The 20,749-nt window shown below is 42.7% G+C and overlaps 1 non-coding gene across 1 annotated transcript; it reads right to left on the bottom strand.

The window, feature by feature from the left end:
- Positions 1-1,333: 1,333 nt before the first annotated feature.
- Positions 1,334-1,407, bottom strand: Trnal-uag (transfer RNA leucine (anticodon UAG)). Its single transcript has one exon. It is a non-coding gene; the product is annotated as a tRNA-Leu (tRNA).
- Positions 1,408-20,749: the final 19,342 nt, after the last annotated feature.

The raw sequence follows: 20,749 nt of genomic DNA, 5'->3' as shown, positions 1-20,749 counted from the left end.
CTTCCGCACAAAGTTTTACAGTGGCCATAGCAGAAACAAACTGAATTTTCATTAACCAGGATAATCGTAACAAATGTCTGACAATTCGAGAAAAATGTGTAAAGCAACATGGCTTACTGTAGAAACGTGCACTGCTGTGTGAATGTGGTCACAATCTCACAGTTACAAGCCTAAAATAATAACATTTTATGTAAACTAAAGATCTGCCATTCTGCCGACTGCGTCATCTCTAGCACCTTCTCTGCTGAAAGATCATGCATAAAAACGTAATTGAATCCAGTTTTGATACTAACGACAGTGAGAAATCCCTTACATTCTACCAACAGCAGAAGGCAAGTAGTACGTTTCGCATAGAGTGGTGGTATCCTGAACGCTGAGCGCGCGTCTGCTTGAACGTACTTTAACAGGAAAGTGGTTGGCAAGGAAAAATTAATCTGGAAGTAAGTTTGCATATAAATCCATACGACTGTCTCCAAAGGTAGTTAAATCATGACAGTACGTGGAAAATCAACACACATAAAACACGTGGCACACAGAGTTCCAGCACCTGAGAAGATCTAACTACGCAAAACATATGTAGCAAAACACCGACAAAGGCTCACTGAAAAGGTGTGTGATGACATGTAATGGTCTACCATTCGGGTGAATAAGAAACAGATTCTGTATCGAAGATAAAAGTCCTACTCTTTAAAACGCAAAGAACAGTTCCCCGCATGGGAGAAATAACTCCAAGCCATGTAAGTTTAAGTGAAATTGTCTATCCACAGTTCCAGACGTGAGGAAAGAAAAGATTTACTCATCAACCAATAGCAAACTGATATTACGTATATGATCACACTGCATACCATCAGAGTACATTTTACCCCAACACAAAGCCGCAAGCAGATAACCGTTCCATCAGAATTCGAAACAAAACTTACTAGAAGCAAGCTAGAACACAAAACGGTTCTTCAAATTCGCAGCCCAGAATACCCAAGGCAGTCTGTGGTGTGATTGTTCAGCTCTGCCGGAACACAAATATAGTTTGAAACTTCCTGGCAGATTAAAACTGTGTGCCGGACCGAGACTCGAACTCGGGACCTTTGCCTTTCGCGGGCAAGTGCTCTACCATCTGAGCTTCCCAAGCACGACTCGCGCCCCGTCCTCACAACTTTACTTCTGCCAGTATCTCATCTCATGCCTTCCAAACTTTACAGAAACTCTCCTGCGAACCTTGCAGAACTAGCACTCCTGAAAGAAAGGAAATTGGGGAGACATGCCTTAGCCACAGCCTTGGGCATGTTTCCAGAATGAGATTTTCTATCTGCAGCGGAGTGTGCGCCGATTTGAAACTCTCCCGGACCGAGATTCGAACTCGGGACCTTTGCCTTCTACGGGCAAGTGCTCTACCAACTGAGCTACCCAAGCACGACTCACGCCCCGTCCTCACAGCTTTACTTCTGCCAGTATCTCATCTCATACTTTCCAAACTTTACAGAAACTCTCCTGCGAACCTTGCAGAACTAGTACTCCTGAAAGAAAGGGTATTGCGGAGAATGGCTTAGCGACAACCTGGGGGATGTTTCCAGTACTGAAACAAATATAGTTTCCTGATCACTTCAGAGACGACCCAAAGATCAACTATGCTGCTCGCAATCGATAACAAGGTAAAGAATTGTATCTTTATAGAAAACGAGAGTTAAATAACACTACGCAAAATAACTGATTAGAGAAAGTTGCAGATTAAGTAGTGAACATTGTTAACGTAACAGTCAGCTTTCACTTTCATCCGAAAGTTGGCAGCGAAGTGCCATTTTTGATCATGAATGCATCTGATGTCGTGTTACATGTTTGATAGCAACTTATATAGCGCGCCACCAAAATCAATACTTCCAAAAAACATTTATATTTTTTTCTTATATATGTTTAGCACTGCATCTTGAAAATATTTGAAGTATTTCATGTAATGATAATAAATTGACGTAAACTACAGAGTAGACTGTACTTTTATTTACTTATTCAAGGTATAAGAAGTACATCCGCATCGTCGGTGGCATCTCACACTCATATATACAGTATTGATTGGCTAGCACAAGCCAAAGATTTCTGCTAGTATAACTCAAATAATTGTTTAATTACGTAACCGTGGTTATTAGTATATAAAATTGAATAATGTGTAACTGCCACTGGAGATGTGCTCTTCTTCCAAAGATTATGACTTAATTGTTTATAGAAGGAAGATGTATCGATCTGATGTAGTTTAGATATATTCATCATATTCGTGAACGAATATGTTCATAATCTTATTCTGAAGACTTAGTCTTGCGGCTGCGACCACTTCCCTCGTGTATCCCGTTACACATTTCTTCTTACACATTTCTTCACGACAGCTCTCTTATCTGTGACTCTTCTTCAGTTCTTATAAGAAAATGGTTTTGGGTGTACCTCTGTTCACCGCTTTTCAGTGTTTCGGCTCCAGAAATGTGAGTTATCCTATTGTTTCCCTCACAAAATAGTCAAAGATATTTTATATTTCCTCCTTCTGTTGCCATTCATAATTTATCTCCTGTAGAACCTACCTGTGGATTGTAGTAATTATAGAGGGATATCGCTATTACCAGTATGTTACAAAATTTTCTCGACTGTTCTGCTAAGCAGGCTTACACCATATGCAGATGAAATTATGGGGAATTACCAAGCTGGCTTTCGGAGGAACAGATGAACTATAGACTAAATATTCACCCTGCGTAAAATTTTGAAAAAGAAATGGGAATACAATGAACCAGTTCTTAATCTTTTCATAGATTTTACAAAAGCGTATGATTCAGTATTGCAATCATAATTGTACAGAATTCTTTTTGAACTTGGAATACCAAAGAAGTATGTTAGACTTATAGAAGCGAGTTTGAAAAACACAAAAATAGAGTATGCGTGGGGAAATTGGAGTCAGAAGAATTTATGATAAAGAACGAACTTAAGCAGGGAGATGCCCTGTCTCCACTACTTTTTAATTTAGTCCTAGAATATATTGTATGAATGGCAGCAGATAATTCAGAGGGTGTGGAGTTAAATGGAAATACACTCCTGGAAATGGAAAAAAGAACACATTGACACCAGTGTGTCAGACCCACCATACTTGCTCCGGACACTGCGAGAGGGCTGTACAAGCAATGATCACACGCACGGCACAGCGGACACACCAGGACCCGCGGTGTTGGCCGTCGAATGGCGCTAGCTGCGCAGCATTTGTGCACCGCCGCCGTCAGTGTCAGCCAGTTTGCCATGGCATACGGAGCTCCATCGCAGTCTTTAACGCTGGTAGCATGCCGCGACAGCGTGGACGTGAACCGTATGTGCAGTTGACGGACTTTGAGCGAGGGCGTATAGTGGGCATGCGGGAGGCCGGGTGGACGTACCTCCGAATTGCTCAACACGTGGGGCGTGAGGTCTCCACAGTAGCCCGCATCTCGTGGTCGTGCGGTAGCGTTCTCGCTTCCCACGCCCGGGTTCCCGGGTTCGATTCCCGGCGGGGTCAGGGATTTTCTCTGCCTCGTGATGGCTGGGTGTTGTGTGCTGTCCTTAGGTTAGTTAGGTTTAAGTAGTTCTAAGTTCTAGGGGACTGATGACCATAGATGTTGCCGGCCGAAGTGGCCGTGCGGTTAAAGGCGCTGCAGTCTGGAACCGCAAGACCGCTACGGTCGCAGGTTCGAATCCTGCCTCGGGCATGGATGTTTGTGATGTCCTTAGGTTAGTTAGGTTTAACTAGTTCTAAGTTCTAGGGGACTAATGACCTCAGCAGTTGAGTCCCATAGTGCTCAGAGCCATTTCTCCACAGTACATCGATGTTGTCACCAGTGGTCGGCGGAAGGTGCACGTGCCCGTCGACCTAGGACCGGACCGCAGCGACGCACGGATGCACGCCAAGACCGTAGGATCCTACGCAGTGCCGTAGGGGACCGCACCGCCACTTCCCAGCAAATTAGGGACACTGTTGCTCCTGGGGTATCGGCGAGGACCATTCGCAACCGTCTCCATGAAGCTGGGCTACGGTCCCGCACACCGTTAGGCCGTCTTCCGCTCACGCCCCAACATCGTGCAGCCCGCCTCCAGTGGTGTCGCGACAGGCGTGAATGGAGGGACGAATGGAGACGTGTCGTCTTCAGCGATGAGAGTCGCTTCTGCCTTGGTGCCAATGATGGTCGTATGCGTGTTTGGCGCCGTGCAGGTGAGCGCCACAATCAGGACTGCATACGACCGAGGCACACAGGGCCAACACCCGGCATCATGGTGTGGGGAGCGATCTCCTACACTGGCCGTACACCACTGGTGATCGTCGAGGGGACACTGAATAGTGCACGGTACATCCAAACCGTCATCGAACCCATCGTTCTACCATTCCTAGACCGGCAAGCGAACTTGCTGTTCCAACAGGACAATGCACGTCCGCATGTATCCCGTGCCACCCAACGTGCTCTAGAAGGTGTAAGTCAACTAGCCTGGCCAGCAAGATCTCCGGATCTGTCCCCCATTGAGCATGTTTGGGACTGGATGAAGCGTCGTCTCACGCGGTCTGCACGTCCAACACGAACGCTGGTGCAATTGAGGCGCCAGGTGGAAATGGCATGGCAAGCCGTTCCACAGGACTACATCCAGCATCTCTACGATCGTCTCCATGGGAGAATAGCAGCCTGCATTGCTGCGAAAGGTGGATATACACTGTACTAGTGCCGACATTGTGCATGCTCTGTTGCCTGTGTCTATGTGCCTGTGGTTCTATCAGTGTGATCATGTGATGTATCTGACCCCAGGAATGTGTCAATAAAGTTTCCCCTTCCTGGAACAATGAATTCACGGTGTTCTTATTTCAATTTCCAGGAGTGTATTAAGATATTAGGGTATGGAGATGATCTAAACATCATTAGCGATAGGAAAGAATCTGTAACAGCAAATGCGAATGCGTTAATCAAGGCTAGTGAAGATGTAGGCCTAAGGATAAGTGAAGACAAAACTAAATACCTGGTTACTACTAGAATGCCAACAGCAGTAGATCAGGAACTGTTAAGAGTTGGAGACATGCAGTTTGAAGAAGTGAACATATTTAAGTATATGGGCGTGGACATCACTTCGAGAAATGAGATTGAATCCGAACTGAAGAAGAGATTACGGGCGGGAAACGCGTGCTACTTCTCACTGAATAGACTACTTTCATCACGGATATTGTCTAGGAATTTAAAAATGAGAATATACAAAACTATTATTCTACTAGTTATGCTGTATGGGTGTGAGACTTGGTCTCTCACTGTGCAAAATAAAAAGCCGTTTCGAGTATCTGAAAATAAAATTTTGAGGAAAGTTTTCGGAGCAAAAAGGGATGACATTAGCGTAGAGTGGCGAAAACTGCATAACGAAGGGGTTCACGAACTCTGTTCAAGTCCTGACATAATCAGTATTATTAAATGACGTAGGCTGCGATGGGCGGGTCACGTAGCTCGAACGGATGAGGGCAGGGCAGCCCGCAGAGTACTGGTAGGGCACTTAGAGGGAAAACGTCCTGTAGGGAGACCGAGGCGTAGATGGGAGGACAATGTGAAGGCTGATTTGAGGAGCCTAAGTAGTGAAGGTGAATGGAAGGAAATAGCCCAAGACCGGGACAGACGGCGAAAATACGTTGCTGCGGTAATGGACTCTCGAGTCCGGTATGACCAGTGAGTGAGTGAGTGAGTGAGAACCTAGTAGTAGACACATCTCTATCTCTAGCAGATTGTGCACGATACGCAGCGAGTTCATTTTATCTTAAGACACTGAAATATCTTGAAAACTACACATCGGATAAAAAAAAAGTTATAATTCTAATTTGTCTCGGAGAGGGACACAAATCGATACCACACTCGATACGCATCCCACCCGTGCGTGGGTGGCAACTTTGAAATCTTAATTGGGAACCCCATTTTTTATTGCAGGTTACAATTCTACGCCAAAGTTTTGTCTTAAGCATTTTCTTCGTTTCGCCACAGGTAGCGCTGTAATTGGAGAATTAAGAATGGATACAAAATCGTGATTTCCGACATGCTACTGAATGACCCATGAATATCCAATGGCATGTAGGACCCTACCTTCATGCTGTGAAGGTAGGACAGGCCCGTTTTTCATAACTATATTAATTGGAAACCCCATTTGCAACGTAGAAATCCTCCGACACAGCGAACTACTTGACGCGTCACTGTGGCTGTGGCTCGAGGCGAACGCTACTGTACTTTTCCAATTAGAGTAACTGTACAAACGTAGTACCAGCAATTGTAATACACTTAGTAATCCGCTTTTAAAATGACCATACACAGGACAGAACCATATCTGTGGGAATGTCGGAACAGGCGTTTCTGATGCGGTCGACCACGTCGTCGTTATTTCCGTCCATTCTACGTGCCAACGATAAAATACGGACCAATGAGTTTGTTCCTCATGACCTCATGATGCCACACCAACTTAATCGACCAAGAATGTTGATAGTTAAACGTATATGTAACAAATACGTAACGTAGCTACAGCCAATATTCCCTATGTTCGTCTGTGAAAATGGAATCGATAAGCAACCTGAGCTATCAGTAAATGGAATCTAACCTGCATAAAAATGTGTACGTCTTGTATGAGTGTCAGTTTCCGTGTCATTTAAGTCCTCAACAGAACGCTACACGACAAACTGAAACAAACTTTGGAAAAGGTTTCTGACTGCGTATTTTAATATGAAAAACTGCAGGAACAAATGAACCTGTAACAATGAATACCTAAGCTATCTGATTGCTTTTTTGGACAAGAATTTTCAAGTGATACTAAATGTGACTTGTGCAACGGAATTTACTGGACTAGAGTACGCGACATGTTGTGGTGTGTCAGTGTCTCTGTTTTGGAACTAAGTTTCGCACTCATCTATTTAGATGACTGCCTTTTTCATGTGGTTTACAGTAATGCGCAGCAGCATGCTGCAGCAGCGTCTAAAGCTTATTCTTACTAAGAATGAATTTAATAAAAGGAAATTTTCAAGTGATACTAAATCTGACTTGTGCAACGGAATTTACTGGACTAGAGTACGTGACATGTTGTGGTGTGTCAGTGTCTCTGTTTTGGAACTAAGTTTCGCACTCATCTATTTAGATGACTGCCTTTTTCATGTGGTTTACAATAATGCGCAGCAGCATGCTGCAGCAGCGTCTAAAGCTTATTCTTACTAAGAATGAATTTAATAAAAGGAAATTGCTTGGGTCCTGTTAACTACTAAATAACTTTAGAGAAGGGATTTCATCAATTAAGTCTATTTAAAACTTCAGAATCATCATGAACAACTATTAATGATTACAATGACACATTACATATGTGTCAATAATGGCTCAGTGCCAGATTAACAATTTTTTTTCCATTTCATAGTTACATTAACATCACTAGTTAACAAATTTAAACTCTTTTTCTACATTTGTTTTGTTGGATGTCCTAATTTTGGAGTGCTGAATACATAGGTAAAATCAGTCTCTCTCTATGATGTCACATTTCCTAAATACACAGCAGATTAAAAAATGGTAAAAGCGAAAATTGACACAATTAAGTCAAACAAAAACACACATTGGGAACGTTTGAAATGAATACTATTTTGTATGTATATATGGGCATGATGCCAATAAAATGTCGAAATCAGTTCAGAAGATATTTTCACCTTTAATCGTCTTTAGTTTTTGAAAAATGCGACGACGGAGCTCTTCTTTTGTTTGCCATTTCATCACTCTCCCTAACAAGACCCCAGCACTAGTCATCCATCATCTAAGGGTTCCAGTGGGCTTGGTAAAGGTGTTCCATGGTAACAATGTCTTGGTGAAAGCTCATCGCTTAGGGTTCCCAAATTTTTCGGGAAGAAATCAAGGTGAGAATGTAAAAAGGGAATTTTAGGCAACATTCGACACCCCTTGTTCTTATATTTTTCCAACAGATCATTCACAATGGTTACATAGTTTTTGTCTTTTCTGTTACCCAAAAAGCCCTCCACAATCGCTTTAAAACAAAACCAAGCAGCTAATTGGATATCTCTCAGTTTTGTATCAAAGGTTGGATCTTTCAGCAATTTTCTTATTTGTGGTCCAACATATGCACCCTCTTTCAGCTTTGCCTCAATTTGAGAAACTTTTCTTTTAAGTGATTGAAGGCCTCACCTTCTTTATCCATAGCTTTTACAAAGTTCTTGATAAGGTCCAACTTGATATGAAGGGGAGGCAAAATGATTTTATTGGGCTCAATCAATGGGATATAGTTCACATTTACGTTTTGGGGAATATATGACTTCCTTATAGGCCATTCCTTGACTGTATAGTGATTATTTGTGTCAAAGGCACAAAAAGCAGCAGTATTTCGTGAATCCAGCCTGTAAAACTGTAAGGAGTGACAGCAAAGGTGCCATTCATGATCCTTATATTTGATTGTCTCTAGCAGCGAAGTCATGGTTTCATAAGTTTCTTTCAGGTCTATTGTGTATGCCAAAGGTACCTGTCAATAAATAGTCGCCACTCCTGTGGATTTTGTTGTACACCTAGCTCCATCATCAGACCATTGACATATCTACATACACACATTGAATTCCGCATATCGAAATATTAAGCGATGGAAGCACCTGTTGATCTGAAAGAGGAAATTTTTGTCCCTGGAGCTAAAAGGTTCCGTTGTTGCAGTCCCGACCCCAAGAGTTCAGCTTGCTGATTCGAAAGTTTTAGATCGCTAACCAAATCGTTCAATTCCTGTTGATTAAAAAGCTGAGGCGAAGTGTCATGATAGTGACAGCAGTATTCTTCTATATGTACAATACTTTCTGATTCACTTGACATGGTGTCCGGTTCCGTGGCTATCAAGCTACAGACAGGAACAAGGAACCCCTCATCGTGGGGCACAGGCAAATGTACAGAGGATACATTTGGATATTTTATTTTATGTCTAGTTTGAATGTCCCAAAATATTTGTAAGATAGAATTCACAGTCTGAATAATGGTCATTAGGCTCAAACCACACCATCGGAACAGCGAATGGCATGGCTCGGCGTTTTCCTTCCAACCACTCGGTTAAGGCTGTAGTACAGGTTCTGCAGGCAATAATATCTTGATCACCAACAGGACAATCAACATTCAATTTATATGCCATCTTAACCAAATCAGTGATTGATTTTCTTTGGTCATTTGGAGTGAATTTCCCATACACATAACAAAAGTTGTCGGGGTGGTTTAGACAGCAACGAGATTTACCACTGGATTACCACACCAACAATTTACTGACTTGTAGATCCTCTAGCTTCCCTCTGGAAATCAAAAACAAACAATTAAATATCAAAACAGAACAGTAAAAAGCGAAATACTGAATACGAAAAATAAAAAAAACTTTAAAAACTCAAAATGGTACGCGCTAGAACATTTTGAAAAGTATTTTCGGATTCTACACACCAAAATACATACTGGTTAATGTATCACATCCCAGATGCAAAATGGCTGTTGATCAGAGCACTTAGTAACCACGGTATATTATTTAGAGGTAGAGAATAATTATTAATATTTGGAGGATAAGGAGGCTTCTTTCACTGACGAGAAAAACATGGGATTATTGCAAACTTGGACTAACAATCACGAGCCTAATCCTGCAATTGCTTTTGCGCTTTGCTTGCGAATTCTGCATTGAATTTCATCTTCAAGCGTAGTTAAGCGATGTAGATCTCTCCTGGCTACATAAATGAAATCAGGCCTTGATTGTGGTAAGATCTGCCATCACCGACATGAGGGCAGCTTGACACGTCTTCTGTCTCCGAGCTCTCGATCAACACTACTCTTCCACTCTCGCAGACAGACCTCGTCTCACTACAGTGCTTAGAATCGTGCTCCCATGTTTCGCCCTCAGATTGTTAATATTGATATCTGAGAGCCTACACAACGCGAAGAATACCGTTAAGTTGGATATATTGTCTTCTGTAAAGGGGAGTTCTGACACACTCCTTACAATAGGCAACTTGCCGTAACCAGTTGGGATTTTCTATACTCTAGTAATACATATCATGCAGGTTAATGCTACCATGGTTTGTGAATGTAGACTCATAGGAAAACAGTGCCTCGGCAAAGAACGTCAGTTCGTTTGCATTTGGTGACGTGCCCATCCACAAAACACCACCCGCTTATAGAAATCGAAGCGATGAAGTTCTTGATGCAGCGACACGTGGTACGGACGATACTTGCGACGATGCAATGAAAATACCACCTACAAACATACCGGAATTCGTGGTACAATTGCCGTGCGCTTATCCGTGGGTTGTGGTGCACCACTGCTAGTACAGCTTTTTCAGTAGCTTCTCCTGTAACATGTTTTCTTCCTTTCCTTTTGCTGGTCTGTACGCTGCCACCAGACATAAATGCGTTCACAACCTTGTAGAAGAACGAACGAGAGCAAGTTTTCTCTGGAAAACACTCGAAATACAAAGCAACAGCAGCCCCATCATTCCTCGTACATTCTCTGTAAATCAGGGTCATTTCAAGTTTTTCTTCTGTGGTTGCAAAGCAAGCTTTCTCTGGAAAACACTCGAAATACAAAGCAACAGCAGCCTTAACATTTCTCGTACATTCTCTGTAAATCAGGGTCATGTCAGTTTTTTCTTATGTGGCTGCAACATTCATCATTTACTTGCACGTCTTTTCTCCATATGACAGATAGGTGTGCAGTCAATAAACACTGCGCAAATATTGCAATGTTTAGAGCCTCTATCTGTTCTAAGTCCGCACGATACGTGAGCTCCAGTCGAAGTGTATTGCCTGTTATGGTACCTCGTAGTTGGCTTACACGCCCACGGTGCCACTCCGAGTAGCCCCCTATTTGATATGTCGGAGGAACACAGCGCTGCGAATGGGGTTTCCAATTAGTAGTTATCAAATACCGACTTGCCCTATCGTCGCAACATTAAGGTGGGGTCCCACGTGCCACTCGATATTCAAGGGCCATGGAGTAGCGTGTCGTAAATTACGATTGTGTACCAGTTTCTATACCTCCCACTACAGCGCCAGCTGTGGCGAAACGCTTCCGACAAATCGTATGTATATTTCTCCATAGAAACGTAATCTGCCATAAAAAACGGGGGTTCCCATTGAAGATTTCAGAGTTGACCTCCGCCACCCATGCACGTCGAGTGTGATATCATTGGATGCCCCCTACGATTGGTTGGTTGGTTTGGAGAGCAAAGGGACCTAACTACAGGGTCATCAGTCCCTTTTTCGTCAAGAAAACAGGTCTCGGCTTAAAACCATTCCCAAAAGGAGTCAGGGAAAGTAAAAGGCGTAAAACTAACTTGCAACCACGCTGAAAGAGAAAAAGAAAGAAGCAAAGCAAGTGGGAAAAACGTAAACTGAAAGAAAAGATAAGTGGTGGAAGGTATTAAAATAATATAGCTGATGACCTGGGCTGGCTCATCGTAAGAATAAAAAAGAATGAGCCAGCCACTCTGCAACCCACTAAAACCTCAAAACGAGTAACATAAGGCTAGAGAAACACAAAAAGGGACAAGACAAACACCAAGGCGAACAAAAGTAAAGAAAGAGCGAGGAAGAGTTAAAAAAGAGGGAGGGTGAAGGCATGGGAGAGAAAACCAGACGCCGTCTATTAGAATGAGTGATAAAAATATAAAACTAGATCAGCCATTGAGGCATTGTTTCCTAACACCGTAGGCAGTGTGGCGGAAATTTTAAAAGTCCGCCCTGAAGCGGACCACAGTCAACTTGGAACCACAGCGACACTGAGGTAGGTCCTCGCTATGTAGGAGGTGACCGTGAGTCAGCCGAGTATGGCCGCTGCGGAGCCACCCGAGGACAACGGACTCCCATCGAGCGATTCGCATGGATGACCTCCACACATTCGTAGTCTCCTTGCCAACACGCAGTCTGCGCCATTCATTATCCCAGATCCCAAGAACTTCACGGCGTAAGACCGATCGGAGATTAGTCTCTGGTGTGTCGATCTCTAGAGTTGGTTTGCTGGCAGCGCATTTGGACAGCAACTTCATTGTCCAGGGTCCCGACATGTCCTGTGGTCCAAATGAAGGACACTGAAAGTTCTCTGTTTTCGAGAGCAAAAGAGACTCCTGGATAGTCATTACCAAAGGATGGCGAAGGAAGCACTGGTTGAGAGCTTGTAAGATGCTTAAGGACTCACTACAGATAAAGAAGGACTCACCTGCGCAGGTGCGGATATGCTCAAGTGCGCGAGAAATGGCTACCAACTCTGCAGTGAAAACACTGCAACCGTCTAGCAAGAAGCGCTGTTCAGTACGTCCAGCATTAGGGAAAGCCAAGCCAGTATGATCATTGACCATCGAGCCATCGGTGTAGACTGGTTATGAGCCCTGTAACTCGCCGAGAATAACAAAAATTGCCTGTGGAGGTCATCAGGTGGAATTGAGCCTTTTGGGCCTTGCGACAAATCCAGACGACGCTGTGGCCAAGGCATGGACGATGGAGGTGTACGTGAGTGGACCTGCCAGGTGGTAGGGGGAAAGTCTTAAATTCATTGAGAAGGTACCAGACATGGATTGCAATTGGAATCCCCGATCGGGGCCGCCGTTGCCGGAGATGAATGGGCATGTTAGGGAACAGGAGACGGTAATTGGGATGTTGAGGCTAGCTGCAAATGAGTACAGTATAATTTGCAAGCAGTTGTTGTCACTAAATCCTCAGTGGAGGAATCCTAGCTTCTATAAGGAGGCTGTTAACTGGGATCGTTTGCAAAGTTCCGTCGTAAGTCGAACTCCACAATGGTGCAAAGGGTCCAGCATCCGTAATGCTGAGGTTGATGCTAAGCCATACGTCAGGCTCCCATAGTCAGGATAGAAATGTACAACGACTTTGTACGGCTGCAACAGTGTAGTGCGATCTACACCCGTCAGTGTGACTCAGGCACTGAATAATGTTAAGATGCCGCCAGCACATTTCCTTAAGCTGAGGAAGATGGGGAAGCCAAGTTAAGCGAGCGTCGAAGAGCAGTCCTAAAAAGCGATAAATCTCCACTACATTACGCAGCTGGCCATCGAGGTAAAATTCTGGATGCAGGTGGAAAGTATGACGACAACAGAAGTTCACGACACAAGTCTTGGCAGCTTAAAACTGAAAGCCCATAACTACGCTTTTCGTATGGCTCCCTGCAGCAGAAGAAGGAGCACAAGAAAATACAAATATCGTCAGCATGTAAGAAGGGATACTGAGAATCCCACTGTTGCTGCGTGACCGTTAATGGTCACTAAAAGCAGTGGGCCGCTCAGTACAAAGCGCTGCGGCACCTAATTCTCTTGGATACTGGACGAACTGTGTGAAGCACCGGAGTGCCAAAAAGTTCCGTATAAAAATCTGGAGCGAGCCGCGGAGACCCCCTCCTGCAGAGTAGCGAGGATGTGGTGTCGCCAAATGGTAATGTTGGCTTTAGCCAAGTCAAAAAAGATGTCAATAAGGTACTGACGTCGGGTAAAGACCGTTCGGATGGCAAACTCCAGGTATACCAAGTTGTCAGTGGTGGGGCGACCTTGATGAAAACCACCCTGGTACGTAGCCAGAAGGACCCGAGACTGAAGAAGCCAATACAACTGCCGGCTCACCCAACTTTCGAGAAGCTAGCACAGAACGTTGGTGAGACTGATAGTACGATAGCTATCCACATCTAATGGGTTCTTAACAGATTTTAGTATTGGCATGACAGTACTTTCTCGCCAATATTTGAATTATAACTTTTTTTTTGATCCGATGTATAGTTTTCGAGATATTTCAGTAGCTTCAGTTAAGATGAACACACTGTATATATTGAGTCTTGATGACATCCTTCATATTACTTTCACTATCCGCTACTGTGATATGTCAACACGTCGCATGAAATTGTGGGTCCTAAAGGCATGCAGTACACAATGTGGCAACTCCTTTGTTTCCTTAGGAGAAAGCACGTGCAAAAAGTTCTTTTTTCAAATGTGCATCGATAAGATAAATGCAATTTCACATCTAGCGAGTTCAACCTTGAAATATATCAGCTGGTTAGCTGATTAAATCCACTGTTATATTTCGTCAGAAAATAAATGAATTCTCAACAGATGATATACTTTTCTATTCATCTGATACATAGCTCTTTAATGCAAATAATATTCTGGAAATATGAAAATCCGACTGTCAGAGAATATAGGCCGGCCGATGTGGCCGAGAGGTTCTAGGCGCTTCAGTCGGGAACCGCGCGAGCGCAATGGTCGCAGGTTCGAATTCTGCCTCGAGCATGGATGTATGTGATGTCCTTGGTTTAGTTAGGTTTAAGCAGTTCTAAGTTCTAGGGGACTGATAACCTAAGATGTTAAGTCCCATAGTACTCAGAGCCATTTGAACCATTTGAGCCACACAGTATACGTTTCAAATTATATGACACAGTTAAAGTTGATGACAAGAGCAGAACAAGAATACACTGTTGCAAGAAGCTTGCATCCTCATCCCGCATCCTTTACAATGTATTTCGCTGATTTATGACTGAAAATACGTGGGTACTGGCTGTACACATGACTGTATGAAATCTTTCACACCATTCGTTTTCTGGGACTTGAATTAATTTCGGTAAGAATTATAGAAATTATAGAAATATTCAAAGCATCTTGTTCCGTTTGTGGAACTCTGGAATGATAAAAGATACTTGTTACGCTTTTTTGCACTGAAGAAATATGAGACAATTTTTATATCTGCAAGAGTCGGAAAATTTGCATTATAAATTGCAGCCAGAAACTGCTTGTATGAAAATGATTCTATCAGCATGTTTCGCCTGCAAAACGACCTATGGACGAGTAAAAATATAATAAACTCTTTGGAGTTGCTATGTAAATTGAAAAGGCTTTTTTTAATTTCCACCAATGCCTCTGTTAATGTTATTTCCCACAACTACTTTCAGCATTAGCAGCTTTCATACTTATTTGTTCAGTGACGCAGATTTTTTTTTTTAGTATTATATGGTGTTTCATCCCAAACGCAACCCACACTATTATAGAGCCACCAACAGCTTGCACAGTGCCTTGTTGCAAACTTGGTTCTGCGCCACACTCGAACGGTACCATGAGCTCTTACCAAGTGGAATCGGGACTCATCTGACCAGGTTTTCCAATCGTATCGGATCCAACCGATATGGTCACGAGCCCCGGAGAGGCGCTGCAAGCGATGTCGTGCTGTTAGCAGGAGCACTCGAGTCGGCCGTCCTCTGCCATAGCCTGCTAACGCCAAATTTCGCCGCACTGTCCTAACGGATAAGTTCGTTGTTCGGCTCACACTCATTTCTGCGGTTATTTCACGCAGTGTCGCTTGGTTATTAGCACTGACAACTCTACGCAAAAGCAGCTGCTCTCGGTCGTTAAGTGAAAGTCGTCGGCCTCTTCGTTGTCCGTGGTGAGAGGTAATGCCTGAAATTTGGTATTCTCGCCATATTCTTGATACAGTGAACTCCTTATGGTCTGTCCCATGCGTCTAGCTCCAGCTACCACTCCGAGTTCAAACACGGTTAGTTCCCATGAATTACCTGAGTACAAATGACACCTCCACCAAAGCAGCAGCATCCTTTTGTACCTCGTTTATGCAATACTACCGCCATATGTATACGTGCGTGTCCTTGTCCCATGACTTTTGTGACCGCAGTGTGCAGTAAGAACGAAAAGGATACGTCTTTCCCCAGTAGCGACCACAGTCTCTCTTTTACAAACGACAGTAAATTTGCAGCCAACAGCGTCATAATATATTATAGGCGGAATGAAAGCAGTATTGTTTTTCCCCCAGCAGCTGACATGCCTAGTAGCTAGCACGATTTCTCTGATTTATACACCTCTGTGAGTTTCTCATCTCTCTCTCTATTTCTCTTTAATGCTTACTTCGATGAGACAACAACATCACAATATATTACAGAAGGAATGACAGTAATGCAGCTCGCCTGCACTCTCCCCTAGAGCTCCCACTCCATAACAGCAGAAAAGACAGTGTTTTGAACTGAAAGATGAAACTAATCCCGTGATACGGTTTCATTATGACATTTGACATGGGAATAATATTGTTTACTTTGCAAATTCTCGTCAACAAGTACACTTTAGGCTGTAGTTTAGATCAGCAGCAGACAACGTACGCGTTTTATAATGTTGGAGAGTCATTTTTTATGTATTTAGATGACTTTAATAGGTGGTACTAAGATCGAACTAAACTCATCTACTAAGCGAGCTGCAGGTATTTTAATAAGTAACACAGACCATTTCGATGTGGAAATATTTAGGAGCAATGTCCATTGTAGTTGCAAAGTGCGTTACGCCGTTTGAACTTTTGTCCTCAAGCAAGTGCTGCATATCATAAATGTTTTTATAGATAAAGACAATATGCAAGCCACGAGAATTGTTTTAAAATCTTATAGAAAATTAATTTACGAAAGTAGTGCCGATTTTTCTTCGAAATTTACAATTATATTTTGGTGGCAAAGATTTTAATCTGGAGACGTCGGGCCTCCATCTCTGTCTTCTTGCACCGTCATCTTTGGCGATGTTTCATCCCCACCTTTCGTTGTTCATTGTTGCATGCAAAAATACCGGAAGTTGACTGTTGCACATTTTACTAATACCTCTATCTGGCCATGGTCGGAATCCGATAGTATAACAGTCATCTTCAGACCAGGATACATACATATGTTGTCTAAATCAAGAGAGTAAGTAAATCGCCCTGCCTTTATATTGCTAACATCCTGAATAAATGTCATCTTACACTCTTACTTACAAGTGAAGCATTTTGTGACTTCTCTTGTAAGTTTGTAGGGAATCCTCAGTGCGTGAGTCCTGCTCGCACCCTTCTTTAGTGTACGACGAGCCGCGCTCATAGTTCTCTTAAAATTTATTCCAGCACTCAATTTAAGTTTGGTGCTTGTTGTTTTATCAACTACAAATGGGCGACATGTTGGCCTATTCCTACTTCCTTTCTTGAATTTATTTGCCTAGCTTTACTAGCTAACATTCGTTCTGCAACACGACGATTTTTATTCGTAAGAAAAGCAGTATCGTGCTTCTTGCAGGTGTTTTGTAGGATATTAACATCCTTAGGACCATTAGGTACCCTTTTTCAGCTTCGTTCCGGATCCACAGCCTCCCGCAGCGACTGCTCTGTTATTTCTGCATTATTTGCTGTTGGATCACAGTTCAGATAGTGACTTATCGAGAATACCACCTCGATTTCAAATAAGGTTTCTAGTACTCATGTCACGTTGCTGTATAGGTTTGAACTTTATATGTCCTGTGTATATACCAAATAAGTACCGTTCAGCCAGCCATTGTAGTTTGAAGGGAAGCCGAGCCACTTCATTAAAGCCTCATCACCCCCGCGTCTGCGAGAAATAAATGTGGTTCAGAGCGTTTCTGTAATTTCTCTGTGTAAAAATATACAGAAATTTCTCGCTATCTTTAAGATGCAAGTTCCCGGGTTTGTGTGTTGCTCTTTGGGAACTGTAGTTATCTATGTTGACCAGTTTGGTGGGTAAAACTTCTCAAACGCAATTTTGTAATTCGAAATATGCACCAAACCAGCTGCACTGAATTTCTGCTTGCACGTATCTTATATGTTAAGGCAGCTAACGCTGAATTTACAAGTCCATTTCACGTACAGTCATGCTCAAAAGTATCCGAACGACCTGAATTGCATTTCGCCTGATTCGCCTGCAACCCGCATAACGCAGCTGTCTAGCAGGTCCTCTAATCGCTCCTCAGTACAGTCGTTTGACTATTGAAAATGGTTCCAACAAGTCACCACTAGAAAACACTGGTCTGTATCGCAATAACTCAAGATGTAAAGGTATACCACGATACTACAAATATCAGGGAACACCTTATCACAGATAAGACCGCCCTTAAGGCTTGTAACCTCACATTTACTACAGTGAATGGCACACCTTAAATGTTACCATTCTCATTATTACGTCAAATAGGTAATGCACGTAGAAATTTCATCGTATTCTTCATTTCCTCTTCAAAGTAACATACCTTACTGATTATTTAACACAAAATGACAAAATATTTAAGTTATTCGCCAGCAGCTAGTTCAGAATATGTATGAACTTCAAATGACACGAGGAACCGTCTCGTTCTGCATATGGATTCAAACCAAGGTCATGCAGACTAAGCAAAGATTTCGGGACTGACGGAAAGTAAGAGTCATTCCTGGCTATGCATACAGAGAGTGATATACCTCGATTTTAGACAGGTTCAGTTGGCAAATATCAACTTTAAATTACAAAACGTAAGCGTTTTTAACGGACGGGAATTCCTACGCAGCATCTATTGTCCCTGTTAACGAACTACGAGAGATGTTAAACATTACTCCTTCACAAGTAACTTATTTGAAATGCCGTGAGGTGAAGCTTTGTGTTGGACCGGGTTTCGAACCCAGAGCCTAATCTGATTGTTATCGAAGCACAATCAACTGTGATTATCGGATTTTCTCGGCAGTAGCTAGATGTTTTAACTGAAATGTCGAGACGAAACATTAATTTTTTCTTTTCCAGGACTCCAACCCGACACCTATCGCTGTTATATTCTTGAGAAAACGAACGTAAAATATGGGTTTGTTACACCAGCAGCGACATGTGAGCATGTTTGAACTAGATACAATATGACGAAGAGTTCTGTGCTGACTGGGAATCGAACCCCACACATATCGTTGTTGCCTACACACAAAGAGACGTCAGCTACCGAATTTTTCTCCACCAGCAACCTTGAAATTACAGTGATCTCGCAAATACTTCTGTGTCTCACTGGGAGTCAAAAACGTCAGATATCGTTAGTGTTGACAACGAATGAAAATACGTTAAAAATAAAAATTACTATCCACCAGCAGATAGGTGTCCTCATGCTAGAGCTTGATAATACATAATGAAAACTTTAGTGGCGGGCCAGGATTCGAGCCCATTCACGCGCAATATGTGGAGATGTTGAAGAATCTGCTGTCTTGAACAAACAACAAATTGTAGTCGAGCTGTATTGTCATGAAGGGATCCAATTCCGCGTTAAGGGCTGTCTGAATTGCTTTCCCAGTTCAGAACCAATTTTATCAACATACAGAAGCTCAAATAAAAGATGGAATAAGCGTCCTGTACTCTAAGTAGCATTTGTTTCGTCACTAGAAATAAATAACTAGTATAATAAAGGAAACTGGTGATTCAGTTTATACATGTCGCCACTCCTGACTTTATTGTGGTTCAACCTAAAGTCTACCTGGTAGAAAAGGAATGTCATGATTAATGTGAATTTCAAACCACAATGCCATTACACCTTGTTTAGTTGGCGTAGCCAGAAGAGAATAGAATCTGTCCCTATTAAAAATCATCGGCAGAAGTTGGAATCGAACCTAGACCAAAGGTGTATGAACCTATTATCAATCCAACATACCACCAGTTCCTGTCCTTATAACGCCATTGCGACACACTGGATCGGAATTCTGACACACTGGCCCCTCGTAGTGGTTTGCAGCATACCCAGCAGTTAGTCAGTGCACACATTCGACTCTATTTGGTAATCACCGGAATGAAATAACGTAACTCCCACCTACACCGAGCGAGGTGGCGCAGTGGTTAGCACACTGGACTCGCATTCGGGAGGACGACGGTTCAATCCCGTCTCTGACCATTCTGATTTAGTTTTTCCGTGATTTCCCTAAATCGTTTCTGGCAAATGCCGGGATGGTTCCTTTGAAAGGGCACGGCCGATTTCCTTCCCCATCCTTCCCTAACCCGAGCTTGCGCTCCGTCTCTAATGACCTCGTTGTCGACGGGACGTTAAACACTAATCTCCTCCTCCTCCTCCTCCCACCTACACAGAACCGCCAACAGTGTAGGATGCAGAAATTTAAATAGAAAGTGTTCCTTTCCACTTGAGATACTCTATTGCGCTATCTGTTTGTTGAAAACACCGTGTAGTGCAAAAGAAAAGCTGTAACTGTCTCTCATAAGTCTAGATCCGGTCATATGCATTATCTCACAGCACTGTGGAATGCGGAAGTTCTGGAGGAATTGTTATTGATTTCTGGGGGCACATAGATATGTGTCAGTTGTGTAATGGTACGCATCGCGCACCATAGATAAGATGCCCCACGTTCGAATACAATCTCTGCTACATTTTTTTAACTCAATTGTGCTGTCTGAGGAAGTTATCTATGTAATGGAACTTTGAACATAATTTCCTTCACTTCTCAAACCTAAATAGTCGCATGTGGAAAAAGGCTTACTTCTGCGACATTTTGTTCTTTTCAGGTATAATAGACGGCCAGGCAGCATATGCATCTCCAAACTTTTGTATTATGTATGGGGGGGGGGGGGGGCTCATCGTGCCAAAATACGTCAGAAAAGTATTTTCTACATTAGTTGTCGTGTGGTAGTGGCATTTTACTCATCTTTAAACCTTGTTTAACAGCTTTAACTGAGAACAAGTTTTCTACATGCATGTAATCAATAAACTGCATGTGCATTCTCAGACTGTTATAAAGAACATCAGAGAATTCTCACATATCATTGATGATTAATTTCTCTCTCATATTTACTATTGTTTTAACAACACTAAAAGTAACCTTACGAAAATTGTGCACTGTACTATAAAAAATGAAATAAAACTACCCACAGTAACCTTACAACGAAAGTGTGTTTTAATAAAACTCAGTATCTGTACACGAGTGTGTCTCTGTTGCCACGAAATAGTAAAACACTACTC

The sequence above is a fragment of the Schistocerca nitens genome, chromosome 1, assembly GCF_023898315.1.
Source record: "Schistocerca nitens isolate TAMUIC-IGC-003100 chromosome 1, iqSchNite1.1, whole genome shotgun sequence".
Taxonomy (NCBI): Eukaryota; Metazoa; Arthropoda; class Insecta; order Orthoptera; family Acrididae; genus Schistocerca; species Schistocerca nitens.
This window is presented reverse-complemented; position numbering and strand designations above follow the sequence as displayed.